Source organism: Schistocerca cancellata, chromosome 8, assembly GCF_023864275.1.
Source record: "Schistocerca cancellata isolate TAMUIC-IGC-003103 chromosome 8, iqSchCanc2.1, whole genome shotgun sequence".
NCBI classification, from domain to species: domain Eukaryota; kingdom Metazoa; phylum Arthropoda; class Insecta; order Orthoptera; family Acrididae; genus Schistocerca; species Schistocerca cancellata.
The window spans coordinates 504,233,717-504,247,016 of record NC_064633.1 but is presented as its reverse complement, the minus strand read 5'-3'; positions in this window follow the sequence as shown (position 1 = coordinate 504,247,016).

Below are 13,300 nucleotides of genomic sequence, written 5' to 3'. Positions count from 1 at the left end.
CCTTTTCCAACAAAATATTGAGTCATCACCAATCTTGCTCTCCGACCAGAACGATATTCGAAAGTCTATCTGCATACAGAGACGTCATTGCAATTACCTCAGTGACAAGTATAAAATGTGCTTTAATCTTTATAGATTTCAACAAAGCTTTTGACCGCGTTAGTCATAGATACCTCTTTGCGACGCTGTCAAGAATGGATTTCCACCCCCAGATTGTGAACATGCTAAGGAATATTGCAACAGGTGTAAATGCGAAAATAGCAATCAATGGCCAAACATCTAAACCCATACAGATAAGGCGAGGGGTTCCACAGGGCAGTCCCTTATCCATGTTTTTATTTTCAGTATCTTTAGAGCCCTTCCTCCGCACTGTCCACGCAAGATTAACAGGCATAACATTGAGTGGTGAGAAAACTGTCATACGAGCTTATGCTGATGACGTGGGCGTTGTAATAAGGAATAAGGAGGAGACAGTTACACTAGAAAGAGAAATCCAAAGATATTGTCTAGCGTCGGGAGCGACAGCAAATGAAAACAAAAGTCAAATATTGAATCTACGGGGCCTAGATCACCTTCGACTGGCATGGGCAAAACAAGACAACAAACATAAAACTTTGGGAATCACCTTAATGGCATGTCCGATGCGGATGGCTGCTTTTAACTGGACGGAAACTAGGAGGAAAGTTCATGGTGCTGTAATGGAGAACATCCATCGAACTATGGACCTGGTGCAAAAAGTCAGATTCATCAACTCCTGCGTTTTGTCTAAAGCGTATTTCACTGCGCAGGTATTTCCAATCCCTAAACTAGTAGCGAAAGGGATCATGTCCACTGTTACCAATTATTTATGGAGAGGAGACATATTCAGGGTTGGTGCGACTACGGTTATACTGGATGTCAGAAACGGGGGACTCGGTTTGGTGGATATTCGCAATAAAGCGTCTGCTCTGTTCCTCAAACGGACTTTCCATATACTCAGAGAACTTCCACAATGTATAACCGCAAAGCTCTTTGAGGCTGTGACACCCCATAGCCTGCAAGCACCGATTGATGTGCGGAGGATTAATGCCCGTCTGCAGTATGTGAGGAACTTTTTCCTCGAAGCAAGTTATCTTAGTGACGAAATCAGAAGCAACACACGTATCACAGCGCGCGACATCATACTTGAAAGGAACTTAAATGAGGGTAGAAACAAAATTGAAACGAAATTCCCAAATTGTGACTGGAAAGCTGTATGGCGGAACATCAACTATGCCGGGCTATCTACAGACGCTATTTCCGCATGGTACAAAACAGTTAATAATGTCATCAGCACCAACGAGAGACTATATGGGATCGGTTTAAACCAGACACACCTTTGTGGAAAATGCAATCTGGTGGATACACTCAGCCACAGATTCACCTGTGGTGGCAATGTGCATAACTGGAATTGGATCAGGCAACAAATCGCCTTTCTCACCAGATCCTCTACGCAATATATAACGCCGTCGCTCCTCCTGAGACCGGACATGACATACTTTCCGAAATTAAAAACCAACGCCATTAGCTGGTTAATGGGAAAATATGTTAGTTATGTCATCCACACACTTGGGTCGGACAACGAGATAGAATTCCGCGTTTACATGAAGTGTGAATATGCAAAAATCAGCACGTATCGCAACCACAAGAAGCACTATGGCAACATGCTGAAGATCATTTTTGAAAGAATGGGTGTTGGTTAAATATGTGAAACCATTACAACACCTTGAACGAGAACGAACAGAAGAAAAATAAGTCACTTGGTTCCTTATTATTATTTACTTTAACCTTGCTTCCGGAACTCCTTTTTTTTTTTGTATGTGTTTAATTGGATTGTATTTAAACTGGTTCATAGTCAAGAAAACTGGTATTAAATATGCTATTATTTTTTATTCAATGGACAGTTTACAAATTAAACAGTGAATTCAACTTTGAAGACAAACCCACTGATTGGGTGACAATAGTTTGCACCTAGAATAATCTCAGTTATCTTGAGCAAAGTTATACTGTAACCACTTTTAAAGTTTTGTTTTACCATTATTACTGTATTAGACATATTTAGCATATAAATAGTTTAAAACTGGTTCTTTTTTTAATGTTGCAAATGGTTTAATCATTAATTGTACTGTTGAATACTTGAAATGTATGTTTTAGTAAAATACAATAAAAAAAAAAAGATGACTGGGTGTTTGTGTTGTCTTCATCATTTCATCATCATCCAGGAAAGTGGCGAAATTGGACTGAGCAAAGGTTGAGAAATTGTACGGGCGCTGATAACCACGCAGTTGAGCGCCCCACAAACCAAACATCATCATCATCACACATTACTCCAACGAGAACTTTTTTGATATAGGCAGGATCCGACGTTGAGCAGAATTGCCCTCGTGACGTATGGGGACGCTGTTTCAGGACTGAGGCGCGGCGATGGCGCCTCGGAACAACAGGAGGCACGGCTTCTGCCTAGCCTCTCACTGGCGCCTCCTGGCGCCGCTTTGCTGCGCAGTATCTCTGCTGTGGTCGCTACTTCTTGCACCGCTCTCGATACTGGACGACACCGCAATTATTATACTAATTTTAACACAGGCATACGACCAAACTTGTGCGAGCTATCTGGTACTAAGTAAATTGGGTCAAGTAGAGAGAAGCAAGGGAAAAACGATATTAATCTTTACCTGAAGCTGTCGCAACAGCCTACACGAACACTTAGGCCAACTAATAAGAACTGACTTGTTGTGTTTTACATATATTATGCTAGGATGGCAGACAATATTTTTACAAGGAACGTTAGTTATTTGTTATTAGTAAAACAGATTCAGTATATACAGCAGTACCACATACTGCACTAAAAGTCGAGGATCGAGAGTTACTTAGATGAGATACGCACTAAGAGGATAAGTTGGTTAGTGCAAATCGTTTCACAGGCTGAGTCATCGTATTCAAGAATTGTGGTATCTCTGTTTCCGTACCAAGAAATATTCGCCCAATTTCATTAAGGAAGTTTTTTCAAACACTATAAACAAGATAGTTTATCAGAAATTTCCAACCGAAGATCCGACATCGATCTCTTCATATATAAAAAAAAACTGCAAATAACGGCTGCCAGGAGACGGATCTCACTTTTTGTATGGTTTCCTACCAGGGTTCAACCGACTGTTTGGCGCAAAAGCTGATGCTATAAAGTTTGGAAGTGATTTGGTCTTTCTCTGTGAATTAATAGTGTTGGTTTCATTTATATATCCATTTATATATCCATCCACGTCGTTATCAGGAGAAAGAAAACTGGCGTTCTATGGATCGGAGCGTCGAGTGTCAGATCCCTTAATCGGGCAGGTAGGTTAGAAAATTCAAAAAGAGATATTGATAGGATAAAGATAGATATAGTGGGAATTATCGACGTTCGGTGGCAGGAGGAACAACACATTTGGTCAGGTGAATGCAGGATTATAAATACAAGATCAAATAAGGGTAATGCAAGAGCAGGTTTAATAACGAATAAAAAAATAGGAGTGCGAGTAAGCTACTACAAACAGCATAGTGAACGTCTTATTGTGGCCAAGATAGACACTGTAATTTTTCCTACTAACTCAGTCACTCAAAATATATTCAGAAATTTTACTTGTTAGAATGAAATCAGGCGATGATTCTTCTTCTCTGCAGGCTCGTGCTTTGCGGCAGTCTGCTAATCTGTACTAATAAAATGCCTCGTAATTTTGGGAGCGTTGTATAATCAGTCGGGAAACCTCAGATCAAGCGGATATTTGGCTTTGATGAAGTTTAACCTTCCGAAGAAGTAATGGAGCTCTTGGATTATTAAATGCAGGTTCGTATCCAGTCTTTCGGAAGTTCCCTTCTGATTAACAACTACGCAATATATCGATGAATACAATTAATTCTCAAATGTCAAATAATGTAAATTGTTACACACATTTTGTATGAAGGAGCAATATATACATATTTCCCTTTTATCGTACAATTTCGTATCAGTTATCTTTTATCATAAATCTCAATATTCAGATTACAGTTCTTCAAACAATGCTCAGGCTAATCGGCACGATGACAATCTCCGAAGCTTTTTTCTAACAACCACCAGAGAGAGTACTACAAAGAATAATTATGCGCTCATGGCATAGCTATTGTATGGAACTATTTTGCACATGGATTCTGCGAGTACGAAGATAGAAAATTAGTAAACGTCATTCAAGAGTAGAACTGTATCAGAATAATTCACCGAATATAAAGAGATATTACAACACAAAGTCCACGCCTACTATAGTAGTACAAGTATATATGCCAACTAGCTCTGCAAAAGACGAAGAAATTAAAGAAGTGTATGATGAGATGAAAGAAATTATTCAGATAGTGAAGGGAGACAAAATATAATAGTCATGGGTGACTGGAATTCGATAGTAGGAAAAAAAAGAGAAGGAAACGTAGTAGGTGAATACGGGTTGGGGGGTAAGAAATGAAAGAGGAAGCCCCCTGATAGAATTTTGCACAGAGCATAACTTAATCATAGCTAACACTTGGTTCAAGAATCATGAAAGAAAGTTGTATACATGGAAGAAGCCTGGAGATATTGACTGGTTTCAGATAGATTAAATAATTGTAAGACAGAGATTTGGGAACCAGGTTTAAAATTGTAAGACATTTCCAGGGGCAGATGTGGACTGTAGATTAAAACTAAAGTAACTGCAACAACGTGGGAATTTAAGAGGATGGAACCTGGATAAACTGGCTATACCAAAGGTTGTACAGAGTTTCAGGGAGAGCATAATGGAATAATTGACAATAATGGGGAAAAGAAATACAGCAGAAGAAGAATGCGTAGCTTTGAAGAGGAGGTAGTAAAGGCGCCAGAGGATCAAGTAGGTAAGAAGATGAGGGCTAGTAGAAATCCTTGGGTAACAGAAGAAATATTGAATTTAAATGATGAAAGGTGAAAATATAAAAATGCAGTAAATGAAGCGGGCAAAAAGGAATACAAACGTCTCAAAAATGAGATCGACAGGAAGTGCAAATGGCTAAGCAGGAATGGCTAGAGGACAAATGTAAGGATGTAGAGGGTTATCTCACTAGGGGTAAGATAGATACTGCCTACAGGAAAATTAAAGAGATCTTTGGAGAAAAGAGAACCACTTGTATGAATACCAAGAGCTCAGATGAAAACCCTATTCTAAACAAAGAAGGGAAAGCAGAAAGGTGGAAAGAGTATATAGAGGATTTATACACGGGCGATGAACTGGAGGAAAATATTGTGGAAATGAAAGAGGATGTAGATGAAGATTAAATAGGAGATACGATACTGCGTGAAGAGTGTGTCAGAGCACTGAAAGACCTAAGTCGAAACAAGTCCCCGCGAGGAGACAAAATTCCATTACAACTACTGACAGCCTTGGGAGAGCCAGTCCTGACTAAACTATACCATCTGGTGAGAAAAATGTATGAGACAGGTGAAATACCCTCAGACATCAAGAAGAATATAATAATTCCAATTCCAAAGAAAGCAGGTGTTGACAGATGTGAAAATTACCGAACTATCAGTTTAATAAGTCACGGCTGCAAAATACTAACGCGAATTCTTTAAAGACGAATGGAAAAACTGGTAGAATCCGACGTCGGGGAAGATCAGTTTGGATTCCGTAGAAATGTTGGAACACGTGAGGCAATACTGACCCTACGACGTATTCTAGAAGCTTGATTAAGAAAAGGCAAACCTTCCTTTCTAGCATTTGTAGACTTAGAGAAAGCTTTTTACAATGTTGACTAGATATACTCTCTTTCAAATTCTGAAGGTGGCTGGGGTAAAATACAGGAAGCGAAAGGCTACTTACAATTGGTACCGAAACTAGATGGCAGTTATAAGAGTCGAGGAACATGAAAGAGAAGCAATGGTAGGGAAGGGAGTGGGACAGGGTTGTAGCCTAGCCCCGATGTTATTCAATCTGTATATTGAGCAAACAGTAAAGGGAACACACAGAAAAATGTGGAGTAGGTATTAAAATCCATGGAGAAGAAATAAAAACTTTGAGGTTCACCTATGACATTGTATTTCTGTCAGAGATGGAAAAGGACTTAGAAGGTCAGTTGAACGGAATGGACAGTGTCTTGAAAGGAGGGTATAAGATGAACATCAACAAAAGCAAAACGAGGATAATGGAATGTAGTCGAATTAAGTCGGGTGATGCTGCGGGAATTAGATTAGGAAATGAGACACTTAAAGTAGTAAAGGAGTTCTGCTATTTGGGGAGCAAAATAACTTATGATGGTCGAAGTAGAGAGGATATATAATGTAGATTGGCAATGGCAAGGCAAGTGTTTCTGAAAAAGAGAAATTTGTTAATATCGAGTATAGATTTAAGTGTCAGGATATCGTTTCTGAAAGTATTTGTATGGAGTGTAGCCATGTATGGAATTGAAACGTGGACGATAAATAGTTTGGACAAGAAGGGAATAGAAGCTTTCGAAATGTGGTGCTACAGATGAAAGCTGAAGATTAGACGGGTAGATTACATAACTAATGGGAGGTATTGAATAGAATAGGGGAGAAGAGTAGTTTGTGGCACAACTTGACTAGAAGAAAGGATCGGTTCGTAGGGCATGTTGTGAGGCATCAAGGGATAACCAATTTAGTATTGGAGGGTAGCGTGGAGGGTATATGTCGTAGAAGGAGACCTAGAGATTAATACACTAAGCATATTGAGGATGTAGGTTGCAGTACGTACTTGGAGATGAAGCAGCTTGCACAGGATGGAGTAGCATGGAGAGCTGCATTAAACCAGTCTCAGGACTGAAGACCACAACAACAACACCATTCATAATTTACCCCTTCAACAACACGTAATTTGTAGTTAAATTTAAATATCTTTCTCGTGCAACTGTAATCATAGTTATCTTACCGTAATTTAGAATCACTTCTCAGAGAAGATACGTATATATTTTCAAATATATAGGATAACTTACTATTCCGTATTAATTGACCATTTACCGGATGGCAACCAAAGTTTGTTTTCGCTGCTTCAGTAAAATTAGCAGATGGTACCTTTTGCTTATATGACGTATTTTATGTTCATCGTCAAATGCTGCCAATAATACTGCAAGCCGCTGCAAACAACTAGTACTTCCTACTAATTGATTTGATTCATAGGTGTAAAGAAGATTCTTAATTTCTGAAATTCTTTAGAACATAATAAGTTACTGGTAAAGAAATTAGAATTATTTTCATCGAAGCTTATACTCCTTTATGTGATGTAATGAAAAATATTTTACTTCTACCATTTTGCATCCTGCTTGTAACTATCGAAAGCAAGTGGAAACAGAAAACTGGTGAGGAGCAAAGAGATTCCCAAGAAGAGTAGAACTGGAGTATTTTTTTCGTTTTTTTGTGATGTACATTGAAGAGAATTGCGTGAAAATGTAAGACTAGGATTTTTCGTGACAAGAAAAACACATTAATTTTCTTACCCTACTTGCCCGTTTATACAGTGCACTTTAAAAATAAACCTGCTGTTATATGAAAAGCCAATGTGCTTTCGCTTTTCTTCTATCCTCACGAACTTACATCTCATTTATCTGACCACGGTGAGACTTTTGGCGGCATTCTTGCCTTACAGTAAACATTGTATGATTTTTTATTTACCGAGCCAACTGCACCGACAACTTCTCATTAATCAAAGAAGACCCGTTCGTGGGTCGATAACGCTTCGCAGAATGTTAGATCAGATTATAGATCGTAATAGGAAAATCACCTCGTGTCTCCACCAACACACACTTTTTTTGGGGGTTTTAGGAGAGTACGGATAATAAAGGCAGAGGCTAACAACAATCTGCAAGAGACAAAAGACGACATGTTATAATATATAATTACATTATGATCTGGGAATCGTCCGAACTTGCTTTGTTTAGCTGTGGAGATTCAATAGTAATTTTTGAAAGTGGCATACTTTTTCATGATAGATATTTTTAACATATCTCCCTGTTTCATCATACAAGTCAACTGAAAAGAAAGTGGATATCAATTTTGTAGAGTCCCTACATACTTTACTGTCGTCATTGACCTAAAATGATTCCCATTCAAATTATATTTTTATTGCATCCAAGAACTGGTTCATAACCATTAGCAGAACTACGCAAGGTTCAAAATTTTATAATCAAAAAATTGACACAGTAAAAATACATCTTCAAGATATTCCAATCAAATGAGTATGAAAGAGTCTGCGCACGAAAATTCACCTTTCCGGCCAGAGTAAGCATTGTTTCAAGTTCCAGATATTCATAGTCAGTCCTTTAATTTGAGATGGAAGCGGGCCCCGACAGTGCTACAGAGGGGACGAAAAGAGCAAATTGCGCAAGAGAACAAAAGAAGGGTAGTTACACATGTAGCGGACAAATGCCAGCGTTCTCTTTGCTTCGCTTTTCACTCTCTCAATTAATTCACAGAACTAACAATTTGATTAATAATGGTCTCATCACCACATAGCTGCGGAAGAGTGAATAAGCAGAATTCAAACATATTAACTGACGCGAAGGCACTTTACATCACATACTACAAAATTTCTCTCTGCTTTCATCTCTGTGCAGGAACTTTCATAGCTCATACCGGTAAATTGAAAACTCATCTTACAAAGATAATCAGGGATTGTCCCAAAGTCATAAATTTTGAAATTCTTTTATGCTGTTCCTAAAATTGAGATATTTCAGTTAATTTGCTGTTCAGTGACCACTTTTTCCCCATATGCTGTTTCGCCACGTGTGTGACCATTGTGATTAGGAAGCGTAATATGAATTCTTCAGTCGTTTCCTGCAGAGACGTTCCGATATTTTGTCTTTCAGTGGGCCTTCCATTTTTGTGTATGAGGGGCAGTCACATGAAAACCGACCACCCGTATCAACGGGAACAAGGAATGGTTCCGTTTAAAAGCAGTCACCGAACACGTTAAGACATTTGTCCCGCTGGAGGACGACACAACGATTACCTGTTTCATAGAACGTGATCTATCGCTGACGGATCCATACCTGCACTCGCTCTTGCAGTTTTTCGTCCGACTGAAACTGACGTTCACGTGTGTCTTTCTTCAGGACATCAGTGATGTGAAAATCATACGTTGAAGTATATGGGCTGTATTGATTATGTTGCATTGTTTGTCAACCAAATCTTTGATGCGTAGCCTTCGTCTGATTGCAGTGTGGGGGCGGGCGAACAGTTTTCCTGGTTGTTTTGATTTTATGGCGCGTCGCAGTTTGTGCAAAGTGAACAGTGCCCCGCATTGATTTTGGCTGCACGCTCGAGGAATTTGACGAGCAGAGGGTTACCGCAGCCAAGAAGGTTGTCATCATGACCTTACCGGAACGTGCGTGAAGAGCTTTGAATTTTTTGGGGTCGGGCGAAATATGGGCTGTTTCCACTGTTGTGTTTTACATTTGCGTCGGAATGCTGTCGGACGGAGTCATCCTGTTGTACGATAATGTCCATCCCCGCACTGCCAACCGGACCAAGTTTACGCTTCAACGATTTGGTTGGGAAACACTGCAGTATCCTCCGTAGAGCCCGGATCGTTCAACGTGTGATTTTCACATCCTTGGCGGCCTGAAGAAAGACTTACGAGAACGTCGGTTTTAGTCGGACGAGGAAGTGGAAGAGTAGGTGCGGCCCTTGATGCGTAAGCGGCTGACTGCGTTCTACGAAATAGGAACTGATTCTTGCGTCTCGCACGGCACGTCTCGAAGGGAAAATGTCTGAACACGTGAGGTGACTGCTTTTGAATGGAACCATTCCATGGGCCTATTTTGACGGGTGTTTGGTTTTCATTTGACTGCCCCTTATCGTTTCTTCACAGAGTGACTGTACACATAAGTGTGAACCGTTTACTGACTTTACGTAACACTCAAAGTGCCCAGGATGTGGCGTCGAATGATTACGTTGCTTTCCTTGAGCTTATATTGAGTTCGGGGTTTGCAGTAAGTAAAGGTGTCTTTTATAATTGTGATGAAATTCCCTTTGCTTTTATAGCTACTTTCTGAAACGGTAAGCCTTCCCTATGTGTCTTTTCCTTTAGAAAGTGGCTTCGACATCATTCTAGAATTTTACTATTGATAAAGTACTCTTTTATCTGCGGTAATTGAAGTTTCATGTTGAATGCCCAAGTAAACGGGGAAGTTATTGTAATTACACTATATAAGTAAAAATATTGTCCTAAACTTTCTTGACATTCATTTTATAACATGTAATAATCCGATTCGTTCTCTACCTTAAGTTATCAATAAGCTGGTATCTCGTTACCAGGAGAATGTATGAGACGTTTCCGCATTAAGTTTTTTCTCTTACTAAATGTCCAAAATAATTTTCTCCGAAGAATATTAGAAATATCACATGTAACTTATTGCGTGACACCCACTTTCCAATGGAAAGCGAGTATGTTAAAATTTCTCCTTGTTAACAGAAATACATGAGATGTACTCGCAGTTGAGAATACGAACAACCACCAGAAGAATAAGAAACTGAAGACCGTGAAAATTGTAACATATCACCCCGGACTACAAGTCCCTACCGTGAAAATGTGTCGCAGAGGGACTCGAACACGGTTTTCCTGCTTTACGCGAGCGACCCACTCAACCGTCTTGCCTGTCCATGCGCTAATCACCGCCCGACCCAAACTTCCATACGTCGTCGTTCCTGTGTCACAATCGGTAATCGTACATGCGTTATGCAATTCCCGTACACTTTGACTGAAAGTCGCTGGCTGGTATCGTCGGGGAAAAAGGGTGTTTTTAAGGACGGACCATGCAGTGTTCTTTCGCACATGCGTGCATGTCCTAAGAAACACTGCATCCTTCCTCGTAACAACACACGCACTGCAATACCTTGTTACCAGTAAGGTCCCAAGAAATTAACATCCCTAACTCTCCAAGTTTTCTCTGATACGAAATGAGAAAACATCTCGTGAGATTGTTGGTACAGCACAGCATGAGTTCACCGCATTAGATTCACATTTGAAGCACAGCATCATATTAGTTTGAATTCAGAATCTGCAGTAACCCCACTACAAATTATCCTCTACACTTTGTATGACAGTAAATACGCCGACACTGATTTCATTCTTTCGATATACATTTCAAACGGAATATAAGCTTTCGCTTCTACCTGTTGTAGTACTATGTATATATTAAAGTATTACCATTAATAGGTGAAACTAATTCTGGGACCCAACTAGGGGCGTTCCTGCAGCAAACTGATATCACAGTAACATTCTCTCTTTCTTATGTGCAATGACCAATGTGCCCTGCAGTTAATGTGACTGATATATTGCCTTCTTGCGACTAGCGCACTTATTCGTTATGGAGCCCCTGAAAAACTTCCTCTAACGACGCCTCCACCCCTACTCTATGCGCCCCTCACGTGAACTCACCAGACAAAAAATTACACACTTCGGCGCACAAACGTAAATGAATCACAGTGATCGAATCACGTGCTCAACCGCTAGCACATTGCCCTTACGTGAGCATACGGCAGTAGTTATCAGTGACACATTTAAGTTTCAAGCGGAAATTGCAAGTAAACCTGGGAAAATGTAAGGACGTTATATTGGTTGCTTTATTTAGGGGGAAGGGACCAAACTGCGAGGTCATCCGTCCCATCAGATTAGGGAAGGATGGGGAAGAAGGCCGACCGAACCTTTTCAAAGGAATCATCTTGGCATTTGCCAGAAGCGATTTAGGGAAATCACTGAATACCTACATCAGGAAGCCTCCGTAATGGAGTCCATTCTGCTAACCACTGCGCCACCTCGCTCTAAGCAAGTGCCAGAGTGGCAAACATGGACAATCGGGTTAGGCCGAGCCCGTGACCATACGGTGCGTGAAGTTGCCGGATTTCTTGGGGTTTCGCGGAAAGCTGTTCGACGTGTCTACAGGCATTGGTGCAACGAACATGGCGACGAAACACGACGTCAGAATTGTGGCAGGAAAAAGATTCTCACTGAGAGCGACTGGAGCCCCGTTTTACGGCTTGTGAATCAAATTCGCTTCCAAGCGAGAGAACTTGCGACGGGAACTGCATGCAGTGAACATTTTTGGTCGGTCACCACGCAATTGGACACTGCGCATACAATCACATGATGAAGAGAACAGCAAAATTCATCGGGCTGAATGAATGTCTGACTCTATTACATCCCGGCTGGCACACAAACTCACATGACTTGAACCCCATTCAAAATTGTGGGCCATGCTGGAACACTAGGTAAGACGCTTCCATTAACACCCTCGCAATTTGGTGGAACTGCGCGATCAAATCCTCATCGAGTGGCTTAACCTGGACGGATTTACCTGCACAATATTGTGGACTCACTTTTCAACCGAATGCAAGCGGATATTAAGTTCCAGTGCTGAATTCCTTGGTGTTAAATTCTGCCTGTGTTGATTATTTCAAAAAAATGGCTCTAAGCACTATGGGACTTAACAGCTGAGGTCATCAGTCCCCTAAACTTAGAACTACTTAATTTTAACGAACCTATGTACATCACACACATCCATGCCCGAGACAGGATTCGAACCTGCGATCGTAGCAGCCGCGTGGTTCCGGACTGAAGTGCCTAGAACCGCTCGGCCACCGCGGCCGTCTTAAACTAGATTAACCTAGAACTCTTTGTCCATCGTTTGTTACTGTATTGGATGGTGTGGCATGTGGGGGGGGGGGGTCAGTGATAGTGGTGAAGCTACAGGGCGAAGAAATCGTGATTAACTGTCATATAAGAGCTTTTCACGCTATTTGCGTAACACACAACTGATACAAAACTATCTGCATCCTTACAGGCTATGATATCATACATAGTCAACCACAAGGGAAAAAGAAATAGCAGAAGACATTACTGACGTCGATTTCTGGCTATCCACACTGCCGCCCCCCCCCCCCCTCCCTCACCGACAAATGCCACACCAGCCGCTACAGTAACAAACAATGGACAAAGAGTTCTAGGTTAATCAAGTTTAAGACGGTTTATTTTTAAGTAACATTTTCTGTATGTATCTATGTACGTATAAACGCCTGAAGATCAACAGGACATGTTCGAAACGCGTTGTATTATGTTAGGTTAAACATAAAACAAAAAATAAAATAGTGACTGGTAGCAAAAACTACAAATAAATAGTTATCTCACGCAGTCACGTGTCACAAACGTAGCTATTATGGAGGAAAATAATAATGCTTGTAATCATGTCTCTAGGAGTCACTATTTCGTTTGTCCGCTGAGCTTACTTTTCTTTGCAGGATACGTCTTACGTGACGCTGGGG